Source organism: Tursiops truncatus, chromosome 9, assembly GCF_011762595.2.
Source record: "Tursiops truncatus isolate mTurTru1 chromosome 9, mTurTru1.mat.Y, whole genome shotgun sequence".
Lineage (NCBI taxonomy): Eukaryota > Metazoa > Chordata > Mammalia > Artiodactyla > Delphinidae > Tursiops > Tursiops truncatus.
The window spans coordinates 50,879,305-50,902,140 of NC_047042.1; the positions used below are offsets into that span (position 1 = coordinate 50,879,305).

At 44.3% G+C, this 22,836-nt stretch overlaps 1 protein-coding gene and 1 non-coding gene across 3 annotated transcripts in view; one reads left to right on the top strand and one right to left on the bottom strand.

Moving 5' to 3' along the window:
- Positions 1-22,836, top strand: part of MTERF1 (mitochondrial transcription termination factor 1) — a 603,361-nt gene that overhangs the window by 520,937 nt on the left and 59,588 nt on the right. The window lies entirely within an intron of this gene.
- Positions 1,869-1,941, bottom strand: TRNAW-CCA (transfer RNA tryptophan (anticodon CCA)). The gene has a single exon. It is a non-coding gene; the product is annotated as a tRNA-Trp (tRNA).

Below are 22,836 nucleotides of genomic sequence, written 5' to 3' on the forward strand. Positions count from 1 at the left end.
ATGATACTATATATTAATCAAGGAGCATCTGCACTGTGACAACCGGATCACTCACACTTCATGCTTAATCAGAACATCCATCCAGCTTTTGTATCACCTTTGAATAAAGATAGCAACAAGACTGCAATGGTCAGGACCATGAGTTTTATTAAACAGGAAACTGGAAACTGTTCCAGTTCATTCATTCCTCCCGTCAACATTCCTTTGCTAGGTACCCATCCCGGTACTAGGCTCTGGGAGTTGAAAACAACATGAGATGCAGTGTAGGGTTGGGGAGGGTAAGGTAACTGCAGACAGATGTGAAGATACCAGGTCACAAGCAGCCCTAGAGCCTGAGCTATAGGTGCGATGTCAGAAGTAGGCATCCAGCAGATGGAGCTTTGTGGGAAAAGCAGTGGGAGGTCCCTTCTTTTCCATCCCTATCGTCAATGCCCAAATTCAGGCCAACATCACTTCTTACCAGGGCTACTCACTGTGAGGGGCTTTTACCTGATCTCGGCCACCAGTTCTAGCTCCTTAAATCCACCCTCCTCACTGTTACCAGAAGTCTTCCCCAAATGCATATCAGGCCATTTCCCAGCATTACTTACAACCCTTAAGCATCTTGCCCTCACCTTGCAGACCAAGGCCAAGCTCATCAGCAAGGGCCTCCATGAGCTGGCCATCCTGCTTCTGACCACGCTTCACCCCACACTCAGGTTCTGGCAAAGCAACCGCTTGTGTGCCTGTCACACTAGAGCACTTGGGATTCCCTCCTTCCACTCGGCCTCTGCTTAAGATCCTGGATTTTACTGTCACACGGCTCTGGGTCTGACTGTGGGCTCTGCTGCTTCCTAGCTCTGTGACCAGGTGTGAGAAATTTTGACCCATGAGCCTCAGTTTGTAAAGTGGGGATGATAATGGAATCTGCTTCATAGGACACTGCTGTGGGAATTAAATTAAATAATGAATGTATATCACATGTCAAGTTCCTAGTCCATAGTAAGCGTTCAACATACTTTACATTATTCCTACTATCTTTTTTTAAACTTTTAAGACAGTTAGGCTTAACCTTCTCCAGGAACTTTTTCCTGTTCTGCCTCTGGTTTCACAGGCTGTATTAGACCCTTCTTTTACGGGGTCCTCATTACCCTGGGTGTAGCTCCTATTGCAGTGTACTATAATTATTGTCCTGCACCCAAATTATTGTTTCAGACCGTGAACCTCATAAGGGTAGGGACTGTCACTTCACAGTCATTCCCAGACCCACAGTGTTTGACATCGTGCCTAGTGCCAAGCGGTGCTTCGTTTGTATTTGCCCATCAAGAAGCCCTAAGGAGCCAACTGAGGCAAGAAGGAGCCAGTATGTGCTTTGCCAGGCAGAGCGATGCCTCTGTAGCCACAGCTGGGAATCCAGGCCAGGAGGTGGAGCCACAAAGGGTCAGGCACCCCGGTGTGCATCCAGGAAGTGAAATGGCAGAATCCATCAAAAACGTCTGGGTAACGGGCTCAGGACCCGGGGGCAGGACGGTGGGCCCAAGGCTTCCTGACGCACATCCTTTCTGCTCCTATGGAGGGCGGTTGCTTGAATTCATCCTGGCTAGAGTTAGGAAGAGGGGCAGGAAGCAGGGCAATTTCTCACAACAGACACGGAAAAAAAGATATCCTGGAAAATCAGCAAAGCTTTCTCTACTTGATGACCATTTTCTTTCTTTCTTTTCTTTTTTGTTTTTCGTAAATAAGATTTTAGCTATAGTTTTTTTTTTTTTAATATATTTATTTATTTGGCTGTGCTGGGTCTTAGTTGCGGCACGCAGGATCTTCATTGCCATGTGTGAGATCTTCATTGCGGCATGAGAGCTCTTTTAGTTGTTTCATGCGGGGTCTAGTTCCCTGACCAGGGATCGAACCCGGGCCCCCTGCATTGGAGGCTTGGAGTCTTAACCACTAGACCACCAGGGAAGTCCCCATTTTCTTTTTGTTATTAGAAATATTGTGGAAAGAAAGAAGGTCTTCTTTTTAGGGAAGTTCCATGTTTCCCACAGAGAAGGAACCATTTTGGTGATGTGTCCTGCATTATGGTTTTGTGGTTCCAGATTTTGACTCGAAAGGAAAAGAGTTCTGAGGTGGTCATGGACCTTTGCAGGTGCTCTGGTTTAGCCCTAACCACACAGAATAAGGCAGCCGGTTGAGAAAAGGAATGTGATGTCAGCAGAGACAAGCCTCCCTTCCACTTAGGGGTCATGATATATATGTGCATCTTTTCTGGGCAGGCTCGGTTTGGCCGTCTTTTTCTATGTGACCAACAGAAAACAGACAGACAGAAAAGCAGGAAGTTCTGAGAGCTGCTTCATGATTATTGTTACTAAGGAAACCAATTCTTTAGTATTCATGTGTTCGGCAGATTGTTGCTCTGAATCTCTGAGGCTGAGGCGATATCACAGAATAGCACGAGGGAGAAGAAGGGATGAAAACAGCCAATCAATATGGAAGCTCTTTAAGACTATGTTCCTAATTTAGCCATCATTCGTGATTACTAATGGCTTTAAAAATGAGATCACTGCTAGCGTCAAGTGATTTATATAGTGATCAGGAGTACGTTTTCCTGCTGCATTTGTATAATCATATTCCCATAGTATCCATGCACTGGAAAAGCCTCTCTGAAGGGGACAAAGATCCTTGAAATCTCGTTCCATTTTGAGAAAATCATCTTTGTGTGAAAAGGGCATCTGAAATTTATCTCCATCTCTTGTCCCTATTGCAAAACGCCTTTCCCTTAGTATCTGAAGTTGGAGGTGGCAAGTGTATCGTTAATGACCACAAAGGCAACATTTTCTCTAGCAGAGGATGAGAGCATTCACCATAGCTGAGCATCAGTTCCCAAATCTAAGAGAAGTCAATCCCACAGAAGTCACAGTCCCAAAAGGACACTCATAATCCTGCGGGTGGGCCTGTGGGTGGCAAAAGCCTTCAGAATATTAAAGAGCCAAGTCAGGGAATATGGAACCCTGTATTGCTGATCAGATAGAGTGAAAGAGAAGAGCTAGAACTAGGGAGAGACAATCCACTTCAAATCCCTACTTGCTCCAGTCATCAGAATGATGATCAGTGAATTTTGCAGCTGAGACTGTGGCCAACTAGTAATTCTCATGATGCGAATCCGAGCAAGGGGATCGCTAAGAACTCTTTCTCTCATAGAGAAATAGTATAAACGGAAACATTTAAGTTCAACACAGAGTGTCCCGCCCCTTCTCTTTCACCTGCACTGCCGAGGGGAAAACACTGGGGATTCTAGGAGCGTCTCTTGGTTTGGGGATAAAAGTATCCATTAACTAGATCTCGTTAACCTCCCAGTGCAAGGTTATGTCACTGGCATCCTTTTCACATGTTCAATCACCATTAATTGAGCACCAGATTACTGCATTCAAAGCCCTCTGCTGGATGCGGTCAGAGATGTAAAAAGGAGTATGATGCAGCCTCATAACTCAAAGAACCCACAATCTAGTTGACGGTAATCAGAGTGAAAAGCATCAACCTGAGCTGATCACAATCCTCCTTAAGGATTTTAAAACTTCGTTATGTGTCGTGAGTTTCCCCGGCCCTGTGCAACTGCCCCCCTTCATCTCTGTGGGCTCCGCATCCCCTGTACTCCCACACCGGCTTCCTCAGTTCCCCGGCTCCTATCTCCTCCTCTCAAAGTTCAGAGCTCAATTCAAAAGTCACTCCCTCAAGGAAGTTTTCCTGATTCCCCAGGTCAGGCCCCCTGCCATATTTTCTTGCGTACCTCCTTTTGTTCCTTTCCTGCAGTAATTGCAGTTTGATTATGTATTTATGTGACTGTTTGATACTGTCTGCGCTTCTCTGTGTTAGACTCCAAGTTTAAGGGAGGCAGAGGCTGAGGCAGGGTGGGCTCATCACAGAGTCCTCAGGGCCCATCACAGAGCCTGGTATAGAGCTGGCTCTTGACAAATGTTTCTTAAGTAAATAAATTATTTAAATTTATGAACAGATGTGCACAATGAAGTAAGTTTGAAGATAAGAGAAACAAGATCCTGAGGCAGAGGGCCATTAAACGGTGTGGCTGGGGGCTGGTTGTTTCTCCCCCAAACATTTGCTATGTACACAGTGCCCTGCACATAGGATGCTTGTGGGATGAATGAAATGAATGAGTGAATGAATTGTGAGCTGGGAAAAGCCATCTCTCATTTTCTTTTCTTTGTTTGTTTGCTTACATGATTATATTTTACGTAAATAGCAATGTTCAAAAACACATTTTTGTGTATGCCACAAACATGTGGAAAGATAGTTAAAAAATAAATAACCCAGGATCTGGCTGAGTGACCCCTTTTGGCCGTTCCTGTAGTAAAGCAGAGGTTTATGGGCCAGAGTCTACTTTTGATGGAAATGGCAGAAAGGGGTCACTCAGCCAGATCGTGGGTTATGGACAACTTCAGTGTTCTAAGGAAGAACTCCTGTCTGCATTGGCTGTGAATGCTGACTTGAGAGGTTTCTGTTTCATATGTGCTTAGACCTGGAGCTACAGTTCATTTATTCATTTATTAGTTGACTCCTTCATTGATTCACTCAACACACGTTTCTTGAGTATCCACCATATGCTAGTTTCTGAACTATGGGTATCTACCTCTTACCAGGAAAAAAGATAGTTAAAGCCTCTCATGGTTTACTTGGGAAACTAGAGCTGTAAAAAGTTGATTCCACCCTAGCATGAGAGTTGAGAAACAGATGCCTTTAGCACTAGTACTTCCTCATCTGTAGCATCGATCAGACTCGTTTTTGCACTTTTAGTGGCTATGAGCTCCGCAAAGGCAAGCCTCATTTTATCTTATCCATCTTTGTACCTCCAGCAACTGGCACTATCCCTGGAACATAGTGGACCTTAGTAAATATTTAACTACTGACTAAGCGTAGCTAATGTTTATCATAGGAGCCAAGCCCTAAGTTCTGCATGTTAGAATGCAGTGCCTCATTTAATCCTCATAACACCACTAGGATGTACTTGCTATGATTATTTCCATTTTACACATGCAGAAACTGAGACGTGGAGAAGCCTAGGAGCTTGACTAGGACACACAGCAAGCGAAGTGACAGAGCCAGTCTTCAACCTTGGTCTGTCTCACATATACCCACCATGGGCTCCTGCTTTTCTGTTAGGTTGGACCATATGAAATTGCTGATATTTGGTCCTTTTGACCTACAGAAATAGCAAACGTATAAGTAGATAAGTAGCATAAGCACTTATAACCTAATATAAGTAAGTGAAATAAAATAAAGGAAAGGTTATATATAAGGCACTGGGGAAGCAAAGCAGGGGAGGGGTCAGGGGTGGCTTCCTGGGGCCAGCCTTGCAGGATGGCCAGGGATGAATTGGCGTTTTAGGTGGAAGGAGGGGCACAGCATGGGTACTGACCCACCCCCTCACTCAACCCATCTTCCTCATGGGCTCACCATGCGCCAGGTCTCACGCAAAGAGGAAGCAGAGCATGGAGTCGTGCAGGGAGGACAGTTATAATAAAATGGGCGTATTTATTAGCTCTAGTAAAATGCCCTGAGAATACACAACAAAGGCCCAGATGTGAGAGAGACCAAGAACAGGAGGATAGTGGTTGAGACCCATGGGAGCAAAGCATACCAGCTTGGGGAGCAAGATGAGGGCAAGTGGATGCCATTAGGAAGGGCCCTGATGCCTGGCATGAACTGGACACAGAACGCAGGAGAAACCAGTGGAGGGTGTGCGCCAGAAGAGGGCTCCAGAAGATTCCCTTGGCTACAGCATGGTGGAGTGTTTGGAGGGGGATCAATGGGAGGAAGGAAGCGCACTTAAAGCTCTTTGGGTGGGGCTTCCCTGGTGGCGCAGTGGTTGAGAGTCCTCCTGCCGATGCAGGGGACACGGGTTCGTGCCCCGGACTGGGAAGAACCCACATGCCGCGGAGCGGCTGGGCCCGTGAGCCATGGCTGCTGAGCCTGCGCGTCCGGAGCCTGTGCTCCGCAACAGGAGAGGCCACAACAGTGAGAGGCCCGCGTACGGCAAAAAAAAAAAAAAAAAAAAAAAAGCTCTTTGGGTGGAAATATTGAGAGCCTGAGGCTCAAAGAGGAAGCAGAAATACAGATGGTCAAGTCCAGTGAAGTTTAGAGCTGAGTAAACCCTGAGAATTATCAATTGCTCTAGGTAGTCTGTGAGACACAGGTGTTCTGATTCAATTGGTTTAAATCTCTAGAAAGGCTCCACTATCTTTCTACAAAAAGGATTCTGCGTGCCAGAGGGCTCTTTGTGCTAGCTTCTCTCCTTAAAATCCCTCTTTGGGTATGTTTAAATTCAGTTGGGGTTCTTGGCAGTTAGAGGTTGCTTGTTTTAACATTTATGTTCATGGAGGAAGAGGTTTTTTTTTTTTTTTAATTTAATTAATTTATTTATTTTTGGCTGCGTTGGGTCTTCGTTGCTGCTCGCGGGCTTTCTCTAGTTGTGGTGAGCGGGGGCCACTCTTCATTGTGGTGCGCGGGCTTCTCACTGCGGTGGCTTCTCTTGTTGCGGAGCACGGGCTCTAGAGCGCAGTCTCAGTAGTTGTGGCACACGGGCTTAGTTGCTCCGCGACATGTGGGATCTTCCCGGATCAGGGCCAGAGCCCGTGTCCCCTGCATTGGCAGGTGGATTCTTAACCACTGCGCAACCAGGGAAGTCCCGGAGGAAGAGGTTTTAATCAAAGATTATGGAACTTCATCTCTTCTGAATCTAGATCTTTTTCTCACTCCCACATGCCTCCTTGAATAGTGTCAGGAATCTCTGCTCTGGCTTTTAATGTTTGCAGTATGATTTTTGAATTGACTGCCACATGTTTCCTCTGTTCTATCTCCTGAGACAGACATGGGTCACTTTTGCTCCCCCACTGGCACTCAAAACAGCTGTCAACATCCCGGGCACCAGGAAATATCATGAAGCCCATTCAGAGTACTGACATAGCTCTGTAACTCTTCCTGACACGTCAAATGCGGTAAAAGCTATTAATAATCACAGAAGATATGCAGATTTGGATTTTTAAAATCAACCACAAAAAATGTTTTTACATAGAACAGACTAAATCCTAGCTATATCTAAAAAGTGTTAATGTTATAAAGTATTTAGTGAAGCTCAAGCAACCAAAAGTTGTCACAGAACAGAAAAATGGGACATTAAAAAAATTAAGACAATTCAGCAAAAGGCCATATTCTGGTTAAGTGCAGGATCATAAATTCAAATACGATTTTTGAGATTCTCTGATCAAAAACAGGGCTGACCATCGGGCTTTCCCTTGCTATAATTAAGGCTGTCTGTTAGCCTGGCCACTCTGTATGATCACAGCCAAACCTTTTGGATAGAGGTGGCCAGGTGTAACAACCACATCTATTGCCCTGGGAGGCTGAGCAGAAAGGAAGCTGTAGAGTTGCTAATTGGTAAATTTCATTCCAGCCTCAGCATTCTGTTGCTGTTGTAATTCCCACAATCGCAGCCGACAAAATTCCCCCTAAAACAATGAAGCATCTTTATTTCCTGCAGGTGAATCCAAAAGGAGCCCTTCTGGGAAATAGTCACCTCTGATGTCCCATTTACCGCAGAGGGCAACAGAGCTGGGAATCCTCTAAGGAAGCAACAGTGGAGATTTATGTTACCATCTGTCTCTGGTAGATTTAAATGTTTATGTCTCCATAGGCATAGGGTTTGGGCAGCAATATTGTTGATACCCAAGAAGAAAAGATGTGATTAAAATTAAGGGACTAAGAGCGGGAAGTTTATCTGATCCAATATGATATTTTGTCATCATAGCTTACTGCTTCTCTTTCTCTTTCTTTCTGCTCCACTGTTGACTTTTTTTTCCACTCATCTAGACAAAATCAATGATCTCGGTGATTTACCTTAGCTGAGTCTCTATCAAAACTTCCTAGAGTCCAAACAACACTTGTTAACTGTGGGAAAGAGAAAGTGAGCCAGGTGGTGTGGAATGAGCCCCCCCTGGAACAATAGAACCTCAGCGTTCAAAACAACATAAGGACGCCACTGAAAAACTTTGAATGAAAACTCCCCCTCTTAGCTCCCTCCAAAGCTTTATGGATTTCAGTCGTTTCTCTTCTGGTCCCAGTACAGTAATCTCTGGATTATTCAAAGATTTTTCACATTTTCTGTACAATTTCTTTTCATATAAATTATTCACTGCATAAAAAATGTATATGAAATCTCTCCTTTTTTTTCCTCTGGAGTAACTCACTCTCCCTAAGGATGTGAACAATAGGATTTGTGTTTGAGCACGTTGTTAAAAATAAGTCTTAAGCTTTAGGAAGGAATCACGTGTGACTCAGTTAGTTCTAAAAATAAATAAATAAAGCCTGGGGAGAGTAGGGGGCAGAGAGAGAATGACTTAGGGGAAAAAGAACAAGCAACTCATTTTCACGAGTTGCAAGACATGGTCTAAATATAGAAGCGGAGACTCTAGTCATCTCTGAGGGATGAACATCACTCCCTTGCACCACCCCCTACACTGAAATACACTTTCATTTGTCAGCCTGCAAAGAAAAATCTCTGCACCCCTAGAATTTCTCTACACTTGGAAAATTGATGGCACACCATCTTATAGCTATGGCCACAGAATCAAAACCTTGTAGGAAAGAGATTTTCTTGCCTTGAATTAGTGGGGTTGAAAACTTGAACATCTGTCCTAGAAGATGTTATTTTAGTCCCCTGCAAAACATTTAAAGCTAGACAAGTGTTTATTTAATTCTTTGGCATAGCAGGGTTTTAAAAAAATTAGTATTAAAAAACTACTTACTCAGGCTAAGTCAAATCCACGCATTAATAAGTCTTAGAGACTAGAGATGGAGGGCGTGCTGATTGTTGGCTACTTGAGGAGGGTTCTTTTTCCTTTGGGACAGTGGCTGCCTGGCTTGGGGACGGAGGAAACTAATGAGGGACAAAGAACAAAACTCCTCTGTATAACACATGGTTTCCTGTGAGGAAAGTGGGACGCCAGGCAGTTATCACCTCCAGATTCAAAAGCAAAGGTTTCCCAAGTGCTTAAGGGGGATAACATGCAGTTGGAGATATTTTTTTTTTTTTTACATCTTTATTGGGGTATACTTGCTTTACAATGGTGTGTTAGTTTCTGCTTTATAACAAAGTGAATCAGTTATACATATACATATGTTCCCGTATCTCTTCCCTCTTGTATCTCCCTCCCTCCCATCCTCCCTATCCCACCCTTCCAGGCGGTCACAAAGCACCGAGCTGATCTCCCTGTGCTATGCCACTGCTTCCCACTAGCTATCTACCTTACGTTTGGTAGTGTGTATATGTCCATGCCTCTCTCTCGCTTTGTCACAGCTTACCCTTCCCCCCCCCATATCCTCAAGTCCATTCTCTAGTAGGTCTGTGTCTTTATTCCTGTCTTACCCCTAGTTCTTCATGACATTTTTTTTCCCTTAAATTCCATATATATGTGTTAGCATACGGTATTTGTCTCTCTCTTTCTGACTTACTTCACTCTGTATGACAGACTCTAGGTCTATCCACCTCATTACAAATAGCTCATTTCGTTTCTTTTTATGGCTGAGTAATATTCCATTGTATATATGTGCCACATCTTCTTTATCCATTCATCCGATGATGGACACTTAGGTTGTTTCCATCTCCGGGCTATTGTAAATAGAGCTGCAATGAACATTTTGGTACATGACTCTTTTTGAATTATGGATTTCTCAGGGTATATGCCCAGTAGTGGGATTGCTGGGTCATATGGTAGTTCTATTTGTAGTTTTTTAAGGAACCTCCATACTGTTCTCCACAGTGGCTGTATCAATTTACATTCCCACCAACAGTGCAAGAGGGTTCCCTTTTCTCCACACCCTCTCCAGCATTTATTGTTTCTAGATTTTTTGATGATGGCCATTCTGACTGGTGTGAGATGATATCTCATTGTAGTTTTGATTTGCATTTCTCTAATGATTAATGATGTTGAGCATTCTTTCATGTGTTTGTTGGCAGACTGTATATCTTCTTTGGAGAAATGTCTATTTAGGTCTTCTGCCCATCTTTGGATTGGGTTGTTTGGTTTTTTGTTATTGATCTGCATGAGCTGCTTATAAATTTTGGAGATTAATCCTTTGTCAGTTGCTTCATTTGCAAATATTTTCTCCCATTCTGAGGGTTGTCTTTTGGTCTTGTTTATGGTTTCCTTTGCTGTGCAAAACCTCTGAAGTTTCATTGGGTCCCATTTGTTTATTTTTGTTTTTATTTGCATTTCTCTAGGAGGTAGGTCAAAAAGGATCTTGCTGTGATTTATGTCATAGAGTGTCCTGCGTATGTTTTCCTCTAAGAGTTTGATAGTTTCTGGCCTTACATTTAGGTCTTTAATCCATTTTGAGCTTATTTTTGTGTATGGTGTTAGGGAGTGATCTAATCTCATACTTTTACATGTACCTGTCCAGTTTTCCCAGCACCACTTATTGAAAAGGCTGTCCTTTCTCCACTGTACATTCCTGCCTCCTTTATCAAAGATAAGGTGACCATATGTGTGTGGGTTTATCTCTGGGCTTTCTATCCTGTTCCATTGATCTATCTTTCTGTTTTTGTGCCAGTACCATACTGTCTTGATTACTGTAGCTTTGTAGTATAGTCTGAAGTCAGGGAGCCTCATTCCTCCAGCTCCTTTTTTTGTTCTCAAGATTGCTTTGGCTATTCGGGGCCTTTTGTGTTTCCATGCAAATTGTGAAATTTTGTGTTCTAGTTCTGTGAAAAATGCCAGTGGTAGTTTGATAGGGATTGCATTGAATCTGTAGATTGCTTTGGGTAGTAGAGTCATTTTCACAATGTTGATTCTTCCAATCCAAGAACGTGGTATATCTCTCCATCTATTTGTATCATCTTTAATTTCTTTCATCAGTGTCTTATAATTTTCTGCATACAGGTCTTTTGTCTCCTTAGGTAGGTTTATTCCTAGATATTTTATTCTTTTTGTTGCAATGGTAAATGGGAGCGTTTTCTTGATTTCACTTTCAGATTTTTCATCATTAGTGTATAGGAATGCCAGAGATTTCTGTGCATTAATTTTGTATCCTGCTACTTTACCAAATTCATTGATTAGCTCTAATAGTTTTCTGGTAGTAGCATCTTTAGAATTCTCTTTGTATAGTATCATGTCATCTGCAAACAGTGACAGCTTTACTTCTTCTTTTCCGATTTGGATTCCTTTTATTTCCTTTTCTTCTGTGATTCTGTGGCTAAAACTTCCAAAACTATGTTGAATAAGAGTGGTGTGAGAGTAGGCAACCTTGTTTTGTTCCTAATCTTAGTGGAAATGCTTTCAGTTTTTCACCATTGAGGACGATGTTGGCTGTGGGTTTGTCATATATGGCCTTTATTATGTTGAGGAAAGTTCCCTCTATGCCTACTTTCTTCAGGGTTTTTATCATAGATGGGTGTTGAAAGCTTTCTCTGCATCTACTGAGATGATCATATGGTTTTTCTCCTTCAATTTGTTAATATCGTATATCACGTTGATTGATTTGTGTATATTGAAGAATCCTTGCACTCCTGGAATAAACCCCACTTGATCATGATGTATGATCCGTTAATGTGCTGTTGGATTCTGTTTGCTAGTATTTTGTTGAGGATTTTTGCATCTATGTTCATCAGTGATATTGGCCTGTAGTTTTCTTTCTTTGTGACATCCTTGTCTGGTTTTGGTATCAGGGTGATTGTGGCCTCGTAGAATGAGTTTGGGAGTGTTTCTCCCTCTGTTATATTCTGGAAGAGTTTGAGAAGGAGAGGTGTTAGCTCTTCTCTAAATGTTTGATAGAATTCGCCTGTGAAGCCATCTGGGCCTGGGCTTTTGTTTGTTGGAAGATTTTTAATCACAGTTTCACAGTGCTTGTGATTGTTCTGTTCATATTTTCTGTTTCTTCCTGATTCAGTCTTGGCAGGTTGTGCATTTCTAAGAATTTGTCCATTTCTTCCAGGATGTCCATTTTATTGGCATAGAGTTGTTTGTAGTAATGTCTCACGATCTTTTGTATTTCTACAGTGTCAGTTGTTACTTCTTCTTTCTCATTTCTAATTCTATTGATTTGAGTCTTCTCCCTTTTTGATGAGTCTGGCTAATGGTTTATCATTTTTGTTTATCTTCTCAAAGAACCAGCTTTTAGTTTTATTGATCTTTGCTATCGTTTCCTTCATTTCTTTTTCATTTATTTCTGATCTGATTTTTATGATTTCTTTCCTTCTGCTAACTTTGCAGTTTTTTTGGTTCTTCTTTTTCTAATTGCTTTAGGTGCAAGGTTAGGTTGTTTATTCGAGATGTTTCCTGTTTCTTAAGGTAGGATTGTATTGCTATAAAGTTCCCTCTTAGAACTGCTTTTGCTGCATCCCATAGATTTTGGGTCGTCGTGTCTCCATTGTTATTTGTTTCTAGGTATTTTTTAATTTCCTCTTTGATTTCTTCAGTGATCACTTCGTTATTAAGCAGTGTATCGTTTAGCCTCCATGTGTTTGTATTTTTTACAGATCCTTTCCTGTAATTGATATCTAGTCTCATAGCATTGTGGTCGGAAAAGATACTTGATACAATTTCAATTTTCTTAAATTTACCAAGGCTTGATTTGTGACCCAAGTTATGATCTATCCTGGAGAATGTTCCATGAGCACTTGAGAAGAATGTGTATTCTGTTGTTTTTGGATGGAATGTCCTATAAATATCAATTAAGTCCATCTTGTTTAATGTATCATTTAAAGCTTGTGTTTCCTTATTTATTTTCATTTTGGATGATCTGTCCATGGGTGAAAGTGGGGTGTTAAAGTCCCCTACTATGAATGTGTTACTGTCGATTTCCCCTTTTATGGCTGTTAGTATTTGTCTTATGTATTGAGGTGCTCCTATGTTGGGTGCATAAATATTTACAATTGTTGTATCTTCTTGGATTGATCCCTTGATCATTATGTAGTGTCCTTCTTTGTCTCTTCTAATAGTATTTATTTTAAAGTCTATTTTGTCTGATATGAGAATTGCTACTCCAGCTTTCTTTTGGTTTCCATTTGCATGAAATATCTTTTTCCATCCCCTTACTTTCAGTCTGTATGTGTCTCTAGGTCTGAAGTGGGTCTCTTGTAGAGAGCATATATATGGGTCTTGTTTTTGTATCCATTCAGCCAGTCTGTGTCTTTTGGTGGGAGCATTTAGTCCATTTACATTTAAGGTAATTATCGATATGTATGTTCCTATTTCCATTTTCTTAATTCTTTTGGGTTCGTTATTGTAAGCCTTTTCCTTCTCTTGTGTTTCTTGCCTAGAGAAGTTCTTTTAGCAGTTCTTGTAAAGCTGGTTTGGTGGTGCTAAACTCTCAGCTTTTGCTTGTCTATAAAGGTTTTAATTTCTCCATCAAATCTGAATGAGATCCTTGCTGGGTAGAGTAATCTTGGTTGCAGATTTTTCTCCTTCATCACTTTAAATATGTCCTGCCAGTCCCTTCTGGCTTGCAGAGTTTCTGCTGAAAGATCAGCTGTTAACCTTATGGGGATTCCCTTGTGTGTTATTTGTTGTTTTTCCCTTGCTGCTTTTAATATGTTTTCTTTGTATTTAATATTTGACAGTTTAATATGTGTCTTGACATATTTCTCCTTGGATTTATCCTGTATGGGACTCTCTGTGCTTCCTGGACTTGATTAACTATTTCCTTTCCCATATTAGGGAAGTTTTCAACTATAATCTCTTCAAATATTTTCTCAGTCCCTTTCTTTTTCTCTTCTTCTTCTGGAACCCCTATCATTCGAATGTTGGTGCATTTAATGTTGTCCCAGAGGTCTCTGAGACTGTCCTCAGTTCTTTTCATTCTTTTTTCTTTATTCTGCTCTGCAGTAGTTTTTTCCACTATTTTATCTTCCAGGTCACTTATCCGTTCTTCTGCCTCAGTTATTCTGCTATTGATCCTATCTAGAGTATTTTTAATGTCATTTATTGTGTTGTTCATCGTTGTTTGTTTCATCTTTAGTTCTTCTAGGTCCTTGTTAAATGTTTTTTGCATTTTGTCTATTCTATTTCCAAGATTCTGGATCATCTTTACTATCATTATTCTGAATTCTTTTTCAGGTAGACTGCCTATTCCCTCTTCATTTGTTAGGTCTTGGGGGTTTTTATCTTGCTCTTTCAGCTGCTGTGTGTTTTTCTGTCTTCTCATTTTGCTTATCTTACTGTGTTTGGGGTCTCCTTTTTGCAGGCTGCAGGTTCGTAGTTCCCGTTGTTTTTGGTGTCTGTCCCCAGTGGCTAAGCAAGGTTGGTTCAGTGGGTTTTGTAGGCTTCCGGGTGGAGGGGACTAGTGCCTGTGTTCCTGTGGATGAGGCTGGATCTTGTCTTTCTGGTGGGCAGGTCCATGTCTGGTGGTGTGTTTTGGGGTGTCTGTGGCCTTATTATGATTTTAGGCCGCCTTTGTGCTAATGGGTGGGATTGTGTTCCTGTCTTGCTAGTTGTTTGGCATAGGGTGTCCAGCACTGTAGCTTGCTGGTCGTTGAGTGAAGCTGGGTGCTGGTGTTGAGATGGAGATCTCTGGGAGATTTTTGCCGTTTGATATTATGTGGAGCTGGGAGGTCTGTTGTGGACCAGTGTCCTGAAGTTGGCTCTCCCACCTCAGAGGCACAGCACTGACTCCTGGCTGCAGCACCAAGAGCCTTTCATCCACACGGCTCAGAATAAAAGGGAGATAAAGTAGAAAGAAAGAATTAGTAGAAGGAGAAAGAAAGAAAGAGAGAAAGAAAGAAAAGAGGGAGGGAGGGAGGAAGGAAATAAAGAAAGAAGGAAGATAAAGTGAAATAAAATAAAGTAAGATAAAATATAATAAAGTTATTAAAATAAAAGAATAATTTTTAAGAGAAAAAAATTAAAAAAGAAAAACGGACGGATAGAACCCTACGACAAATGGTGGAAGCAAAGCTATACAGACAAAATCTCACACAGAAGCATACACATACACACTCACAAAAAGAGTAAATGGGGAAAAAAATCATAAATCTTCCTCTCGGAGTCCACCTCCTTAATTTGGGATGATTCGTTGTGTATTCATGTATTCCACAGATGCAGGGCACATCAAGTTGATTGTGGAGCGCTAATCCGCTGCACCTGAGGCTGCTGGGAGAGCTTTCCCTTTCTCTTCTTTGTTCTCACAGCTCCCAGGTGCTTAGTTTTGGATTTGGCCCCGCCTGTGCGTGTAGGTCGCCGGAGGGCGTCTGTTTTTCGCTCAGACAGGACGGGGTTAAAGGAGCCGCGGACTGGGGGCTCTGGCTCACTCAGGCCAGGGGGCGGGGAGGGAGGGTCACGTGGTGCGCGGGGCGAGCCTGCGAGGGAGGGGCACGGAGTGCGGGGCGGACCTGCGGCGGCAGAGGCCGGCGTGACGTTGCACCAGCGTGAGGCGCGCCGTGCGTTCTCCCGGGGAAGTTGTCCCTGGATCCCGGGACCCTGGCAGTGGAGGGCTGCACAGGCTCCCCGGAAGCGGGGTGTGGATAGTGACCTGTGCTCGCACAGAGGCCCCTTGGTGGCGGCAGCAGCAGCCTTAGCGTCTCATGCCCGTCTCTGGGGTCCGCGCTTTTAGCCGCGGCTCGCGCCCGTCTCTGGAGCTCCTTTAAGCAGCGTTCTTAATCCCCTCTCCTCGCGCACCAGGAAACAAAGAGGGAAGAAAAAGTCTCTTACCTCTTCGGCAGGTCCAGACCTTTTTCCGGACTCCCTCCCGGCTAGCCGCGAGGCACCAACCCCCTGCAGGCTGTGTTCACGCCGCCAACCCCAGTCGTCTCCCGGCGCTCCACCGAAGCCCGAGCCTCAACTCCCAGTCCCGCCCGCCCCAGCGGGTGAGCAGACAAGCCTCTCGGCCTGGTGAGTGGTGGTCGGCACCGACCCTCTGTGCGGGAATCTCTCCGCTTTGCCCTCCGCACCCCTGTTGCTGTGCTCTCCTCCGCGGCTCCGAAGCTTTCCCCCTCCGCCACCCGCAGTCTCCGCCCGCGAAGGGGCTTCTAGTGTGTGGAAAGCTTTCCTCCTTCACAGCTCCCTCCCACTGGTGCAGGTCCCATCCCTATTCTTTTGTCTCTGTTTATTCTGTTTTCTTTTGCCCTACCCAGGTACGTGGGGGGTTTCTTGCCTTTTGGGAGGTCTGAGGTCTTCTGCCAGCGTTCAGTAGGTGTTCTGTAGGAGTTGTTCCACGTGTGGATGTATTTCTGGTGTATCTGTGGGGAGGAGGGTGATCTCCGCGTTTTACTCTTCCGCCATCTTCCCCAGTAATCGGAGATAATTTTTAAAAAGAGACCTAACTCCCAGAATTTCAAGAAGACTGCAGCCTTGGATTTTCTCCCATTGTACCAAACTCATCCAGATCAGTAAGCAAACGCATGCTAGGCCGGTGCCTGTAAGAGGTGCGGTGGTTTTAACACAAGGCTGCATATGATTTGAAACACCTCCCATCAATAGGCCTAATTCCCCTCCCTTTAAATATTGGGCTAGTCTTAGTGACTTGCTTCTAAGTAAGAGTAGGTAGCAGAAATGATTCTGTGTGGCTTTCGAGGCTAATTCATCAAAGGTGATACAGCTTCTACCTGGCTGTCTCTCTTGAGGTGTATTCCTTTGGAGCGTGGAAACCACCATGCCAGGGAAACCCCAGAGAGAGAGCATGTAGAGACAAACAGGAGATGCCTGTGGAGAGCCAGCAGTTCCGGCCGCCAGCCATTCAGGTCTTCCCAGCCCATGAGCCAGATACAGGAGCACAGGAGCCCTTGATTTGGCTCCAAGCCCAGCGACCGCCGAGATCTCGAGCCAGAACTACCCAAACAGGCTGATCCCGAATGCTGGATCCACAGAAACCAAGAAAGAGAACACAACTGAATACTGTTTTTAGGCTACCAGTTTGGGGGGTGATTTGTTTCACAATAGATAAGTAGAAATATTTTGGTACCTAGAAGTGAGCCACTGCCATAACAAAACTTAAAAACATGCAGCAGCGGTTCAGGGCCTGGGTAGAGGGTGGACATTGGAAGAGCTTTGAAGAGGCTGTTAGAGAGGAATTAAAGGAAAGCGAGGAAGGTGTGTTGGAAGCTGGAGGAAAGGATTCCCTGGTTATGAAATGGTGGAAAGTCTAGGAATACTTTCACCAGTGGTAACATGGAAAATAGAAAATGTACGTAATAAACTCATGATCCAGTAGGATTTCCAGGAAGAATGTTCAAGGCGACCTGATTCTTCCAGCTGCCCATAGGAAATACGAGAGGAAAAAGACGAGCTAAAGAAAGAATTGTTAACTATAAAAGAGCCAAGACTTTGGGTGTTCAAAAAATAAAACTATTCCTCAGTTTCATCTTCTCCAGATGGCAAATGCAGCTAAAATTAAAATATGTAATTTCTATCTAAAGATGAAGGTGAAGAACCCTTTAAGACCTCAGCCAGATTTGAGGTAGTGCTGCATAGATTCTTTCAGACCATCAAAAGTCCCTCGAAAGATATGAAAGGCATGCCTTTTAGATGTCTCCGTTAAACAGAAGTGCTTATAAAAATCTTAAGGGCACAGTCCTGCAGTAGCCTTAGAGGAAGTCTAAGGTAGAGAAAAGCTTATCTTGAGATTTGAGATAAGCTTTGGATGGATTCGATGTTCGTTTAATGGAGTGAATCCTAACAAGATTGATGAGAAACAAAATATTAAGGAGACTTGTACTAACGAAAACATTGTCAGCTCAGACTAAGAGGGACAGAGGGTATAAAATGAACAGAGGTTTTTGGAATCCCAAAATTCTATGGGAAAGAAGCAGACTGAGAAAACTACACAGCTATATATCTTGTGCCCAAGATAGCAAACAGAGGCCCCTTCCCTTCCCATCCCAGATCGTCTCTGCATTGTGGGGTTATGGGAGACACACACATCCAAGCTCCGTTTCTACCCCATGCAAACAGCTGCCTCTTGCCTATTCTCTAGTGTGGGCTCAGAAGGTGGGGCATGACCCCAGGCTTCCCAACAAATCCTCTGCCCGACCAAGCGGAGCAGAGGGTAGAGGGAAGACTTGAGAGGGAGGAAAATAGACTGGTTAAGAGGTTATGCATCTAAACTTCCCTAGAGCGATCATCACCATGGATGACCGTCAGAATCACTTCAGGAGATTTTTAAAAGTACACATACCTGGGGCTTCCCTGGTGGCGCAGTGGTTGAGAGTCTGCCTGCCGATGCAGGGGAGACGGGTTCATGCCCCAGTCTGGGAAGATCCCACATGCCGCAGAGCGGCTGGGCCCGTGAGCCATGGCTGCTGAGCCTACGTGTCCAGAGCCTGTACTCCACAACGGTAGAGGCCACAACAGTGAGAGGCCCGTGTACAGAAAAAAAAAAAAAAAAAAGTACACACACCTGGACTGCCACCCCTGTGGCTGCGATTCAGGAGAAATGTTCAGAAAGCTCCCCAGGTGATTTTGGTAGTCAGCCAAGTGTAGGAACTGCTTCAGTGAACTCCTTGAGGAGATCTTTTCCTCTGTGGTTTCCCTTTCTCCCATAGAGCTGGGCCATACCTTGTATATAATTGCATGTCATAGCATTTAGTATACGTGTAGTATATTCACATTGTTTGCAGGCTTCTAAACCCTTTCTTAGGATGGTAAACTTGTTTAATCTGTATTTATCCTTTAATCATTGATTTATCTAAAAAAACCCACTGTTAAACGTCTATGCCTCGGTCACCATTTTCAGGCTTGAGGAGATAGAGATTGTAAAAAGGCCTGTATTGTTACTATTTCCAAAGTGATGTGGGAACATGGAAGAAGGAGAAACTGTTTTGAGGGGGAATTCTGGGATGTTTCGCAACAGAGATAGTTTTGGAACAGGGCTTTAAAAGGATTAATGGGAACTTGTTTGCTCGAAAAATGAGAAAGGGCATTCCAATCAGATGGAACAGTGTGTGCAAAAGAACAGGGGCACGTAGAGGTCTGGGATATCCAGGGATCAATGGGAAGTTTAGGACTTGTGCGTGGAGAGGTACGGGATGAGCCTGGGGAGAAAGAGGTCAAGAAGCAATGCTGTGCTGGAAAACAGGCTCTCTTTCAAAAACAAAACAAAAAACAGCAACAAAAAACAAAACAAAACAAACCCCAAACCAAAACCAAAATCAAAACCACAAAGGAAAAAAAAAAACCCTGATATGTAGAGTTTGCCAATTTCTGTGGTGTAAATACTCCCATCTGATTTCAAGTTATTAACGACTTAAGAACTGGCTCACAAAATTCCTAGGTATACAGTTGGTTCTGGTGGCCTGGTAGCAGCTAGTTCCAGCACATGACTAACAGGAGGCAGATCCTTTAATTCCAAGAGATGTGCTGAAACAATTTTTTGCCCTTCCCCTTACGATGTCTGCTTCCACAGGATCAGAGTAGAGTGGGCAGATGAAATGCCCCATGGACCTGAAAACTCACAGTGGCTAATTCTCAGCCTCCTATTGCCCACCGGCAGTGCCCTTAGACCCAGGCAAGAGGGAGCTCTGTTTTGGTTCCCATGTTTAAAGGGCCTGGCTCTGATCCTCGGCAGGCATAGCCCTCCTCCGGAGAATGAGGAATCCATGGTGCCATGCCCAACAGGAGCCAATCTCCCCCACTTCTATTCAGTCTCCAGATACCTGGGACCCTGGAATCCTCTCTGCAATTGGAGTCTTCCCCAAAAACCCCCTCCATAAGTGTATGCAGCTGATACCCGCGGGCTGGCCAAGGAGGGGCTGTTTGCCACAGGTACGGACAGAGTGTGGATGCGGAGGGCAGGGCGGGGTGCCCACACATATGTATGCTACACGCCACCAAGTTTTGGTGAACTTAGAGGAGTCTGAGAATTCTAAGTGCAACCCTGGCTTTTCTAGGTCATTATGAAGACATATTTGTCAAGGTAAAATAATAGAATTTATTTAACATTTTGTCAGCTGGATTTATAGTTTGAAATATTTAGCTATGTGGTACATGGGCTTCCATTTTGGCTCTGTCCTGGGCCTGGCAACTCTCAGGGGTGGTCCTGGCCTAACCCCATTACCAGGGCGCATTCTAAGCCAAGGTAAGCAAACAACAGCCCCCGGGCAAATCCCTGCCCACTGCCCGTTTTTATACAGGCTGCGAGCTACAAATAGGTTTTACTTTTAAAATAGCTTTTAAAAATCAAGAGCAAAATATTTCATGACCTGTGAAAATTATGAAATTCAAGCTTCAGTGCCCCAGAAATTGTTTAATTGGAACACAGCCATGCTCATTCATTTATATATTGGGCATGGCTGCTTTCACACTCTGACAGTAGAGTGAGTCGTTTTGACAGAGACTGTATGGCTCAGAAAGCTGGATCTATTTACTATCTGGCTCTTAAAGCAAGTTTGCGTGCCTGCTCCCTGGAGGAGCAGACAGACAGGAGGAAGGCAAGAGGCTAGCAGTTCTCACGCGAGGTGCACGAGAGAAACACCTGTTGAGCTCCCAAACAGACCGGTGCCAGGGACCCACCCTCAGTATTTCTCGAAGGAATTGGTCTGGGGTGGAGGTGTTTTCAAAACTTCCCCATGATTCTAATGAGAGCCGGGGCTGCTAGCTGCTGGGCTAAGGGGATTGGATACCAGAGGGTTTGGATTTCCCCAATGTTGGGCAGAATAAGGGACTTTGTGCCTGCTTGCCCCAGGGATCCGCAAGGTACCCAGTTATTCGATTTGTTTGAAGATGGCGAGAGGGAAGAGAGTCATTGTTTCACACTGTAGTAGGATGTATAAACTAAGTTGCATTTGAACCTAAATCCTTGAACCGCTGCTTCAAACATATGTCCCTGGATGTCCCCAGCATTGTCTGCATCTGTCAGGCAGGCACACCTTCGCCAGGACCCCTGCTGGGTCACTTCTCAGGATACACTCCAACTGGGAACCCTTACCCCATCTTTGCAGCATGCCCTCCGTAATTATTGGTGGTCTCACAGGGAAGGAGAAAAAAGACGACTCTATCAGAATCCCATTCTCCACCGGCACAGTCAGCACCATTGGCAGAGGCTGGCTCTGGGGCTGCAAGGCTGCTCCGAGCTATTATTGTGCCTGGCTCTCTCTCAGCATGACTCAACGCAGACAATATAGCACACCGAGAGCATGGGGGATGAACAGTAAATACGAAGCCTTGGATTTTTTTTTAATCTTGTCAGTTTTCTCCTGATTTGTGTCCTTTATCCTAGCCCCCTCTGCTGTATAAGCTTCTCAAAGCTAATGCCCATAACGCCACCACCCACTGGTAGCAGCAGGCTGCTGGGCCACGGCGGGGTCCTCATGGCGGAGCTTTACAATGCCCGCCATTCTTCAGCGACGGTACGCGTTAACCTAGTGGCACCGGGTTGCTCCGACACCTTCCCCTCCGGTTTCTCTTTCCTCTGGGGGCCAATGGCAAGGCTGGGAGTACCGCCCTCCTGACTCTAACTGCTTGCCTCTGCGAGCACACACCACATGCTCCAAGCTGGCAGAGCTGGAACAACGGCCCTGCTGAAAAAGAGCAAGGCGACCCTGGGCAATTATGGAGCTGAGAGTTGACTGTCATCTCTACTTCCACATTAAAAAAGTTAGAACTATTTCTTCAAGCTATTTCTTTGGCCTCTGGTAGATACCAGCCCTCCACCTCCTCTCTTTTCTCAAGAGCTAGTGGGATTAAATCAACCCAGGGATGCGGTCAAGCCCACCGCCGAGGCTGCTGGAAATGATGTCAGCAATGGGCATCTGCGCTACTGTCACTGAAGTGGGACGATGGCATACATTTTGCTCCCTTGAAACAGCTCCAAGGAACAAGTTATGCTTTTGACATCTTTCTAGTTCTAATCAGTTTCCAGGGTCACTTGTGGCTCCCATTTAAGAAATGTGCCTGTTATCTCTACCTTGGCTACCACGACGTCTGCCTCTACGCCATCTCCTATCTCAGAATCCACTGGTGGTGGCAGGGCTGTGTGGAAGTGCACGTGCCTTTGGCATAGGTGACTTGCTGCTTTAGGGGAGACAGCAGGGGCTGGTGGAGGCTGGAGATGCGGTGGCTCTCACGAGCTTTTGTGGAATGCAATATACATCAACTGAGAACACTTACATTCGGTTCTGTGAGTGTCAGCTTGTGAGGGCTTCCAAACTAGGAAATCACAGAGGTTATAGGAAAGGAGCAAGGGAAGGGAAACCTGAGGTGGGTGCTGCTGGGGTGAGGGTCTGTGCAGGGGGTCGTAGGTCTTCTTAACATGAGATATGAATTTTGATTTTTACCTTCAAGGAGAAACATTTTAAAATCACCAAATAGCATATCTAGAAGTTGATGACTGTATCTGGTATGAACTTTATTATCCATTGATGGGGCTTTGTTTGGGGTTATGAAGCTGACAGATCCGACAAGAAGAGGTGATGATAGAAATGAAACTGGCCTCCCCAAGTGGCACTGTCCATCCCAGCGCGGCTCCCAGCAGTGCTGGGTCAGGTGCAGGCGCCCACTAGGCCGTGTTCAGGGAAATGTGCTCAGCTCCGAGAACACTAACGCTTCTGGCAGAATGTCAGCGTGCTCAGGCTTTGATTTGTGTTCAATGGAGGGTAACCTACTCACCTCATCTTAGTATATGTGCAAAAAAAAAAAAAAAAAAAGAGAGGAAGAGGCAATAAAAGATACTAGTAAGATTGTCATTAAACAAAACCAGATTGGCTCCAATGCACAGAACATGTGGTGAATGTCAGTAAGGACCTGGGGGAATTGTGAAGATCTTGGAGCTCACAAGATTTGTTTTGCACAACCTCTAGTCCTTTACCTGCATTCGGCATAGCAAATCAAGCAGAGGGAGGGTTTAACAAATTTCTGGAACATGCCA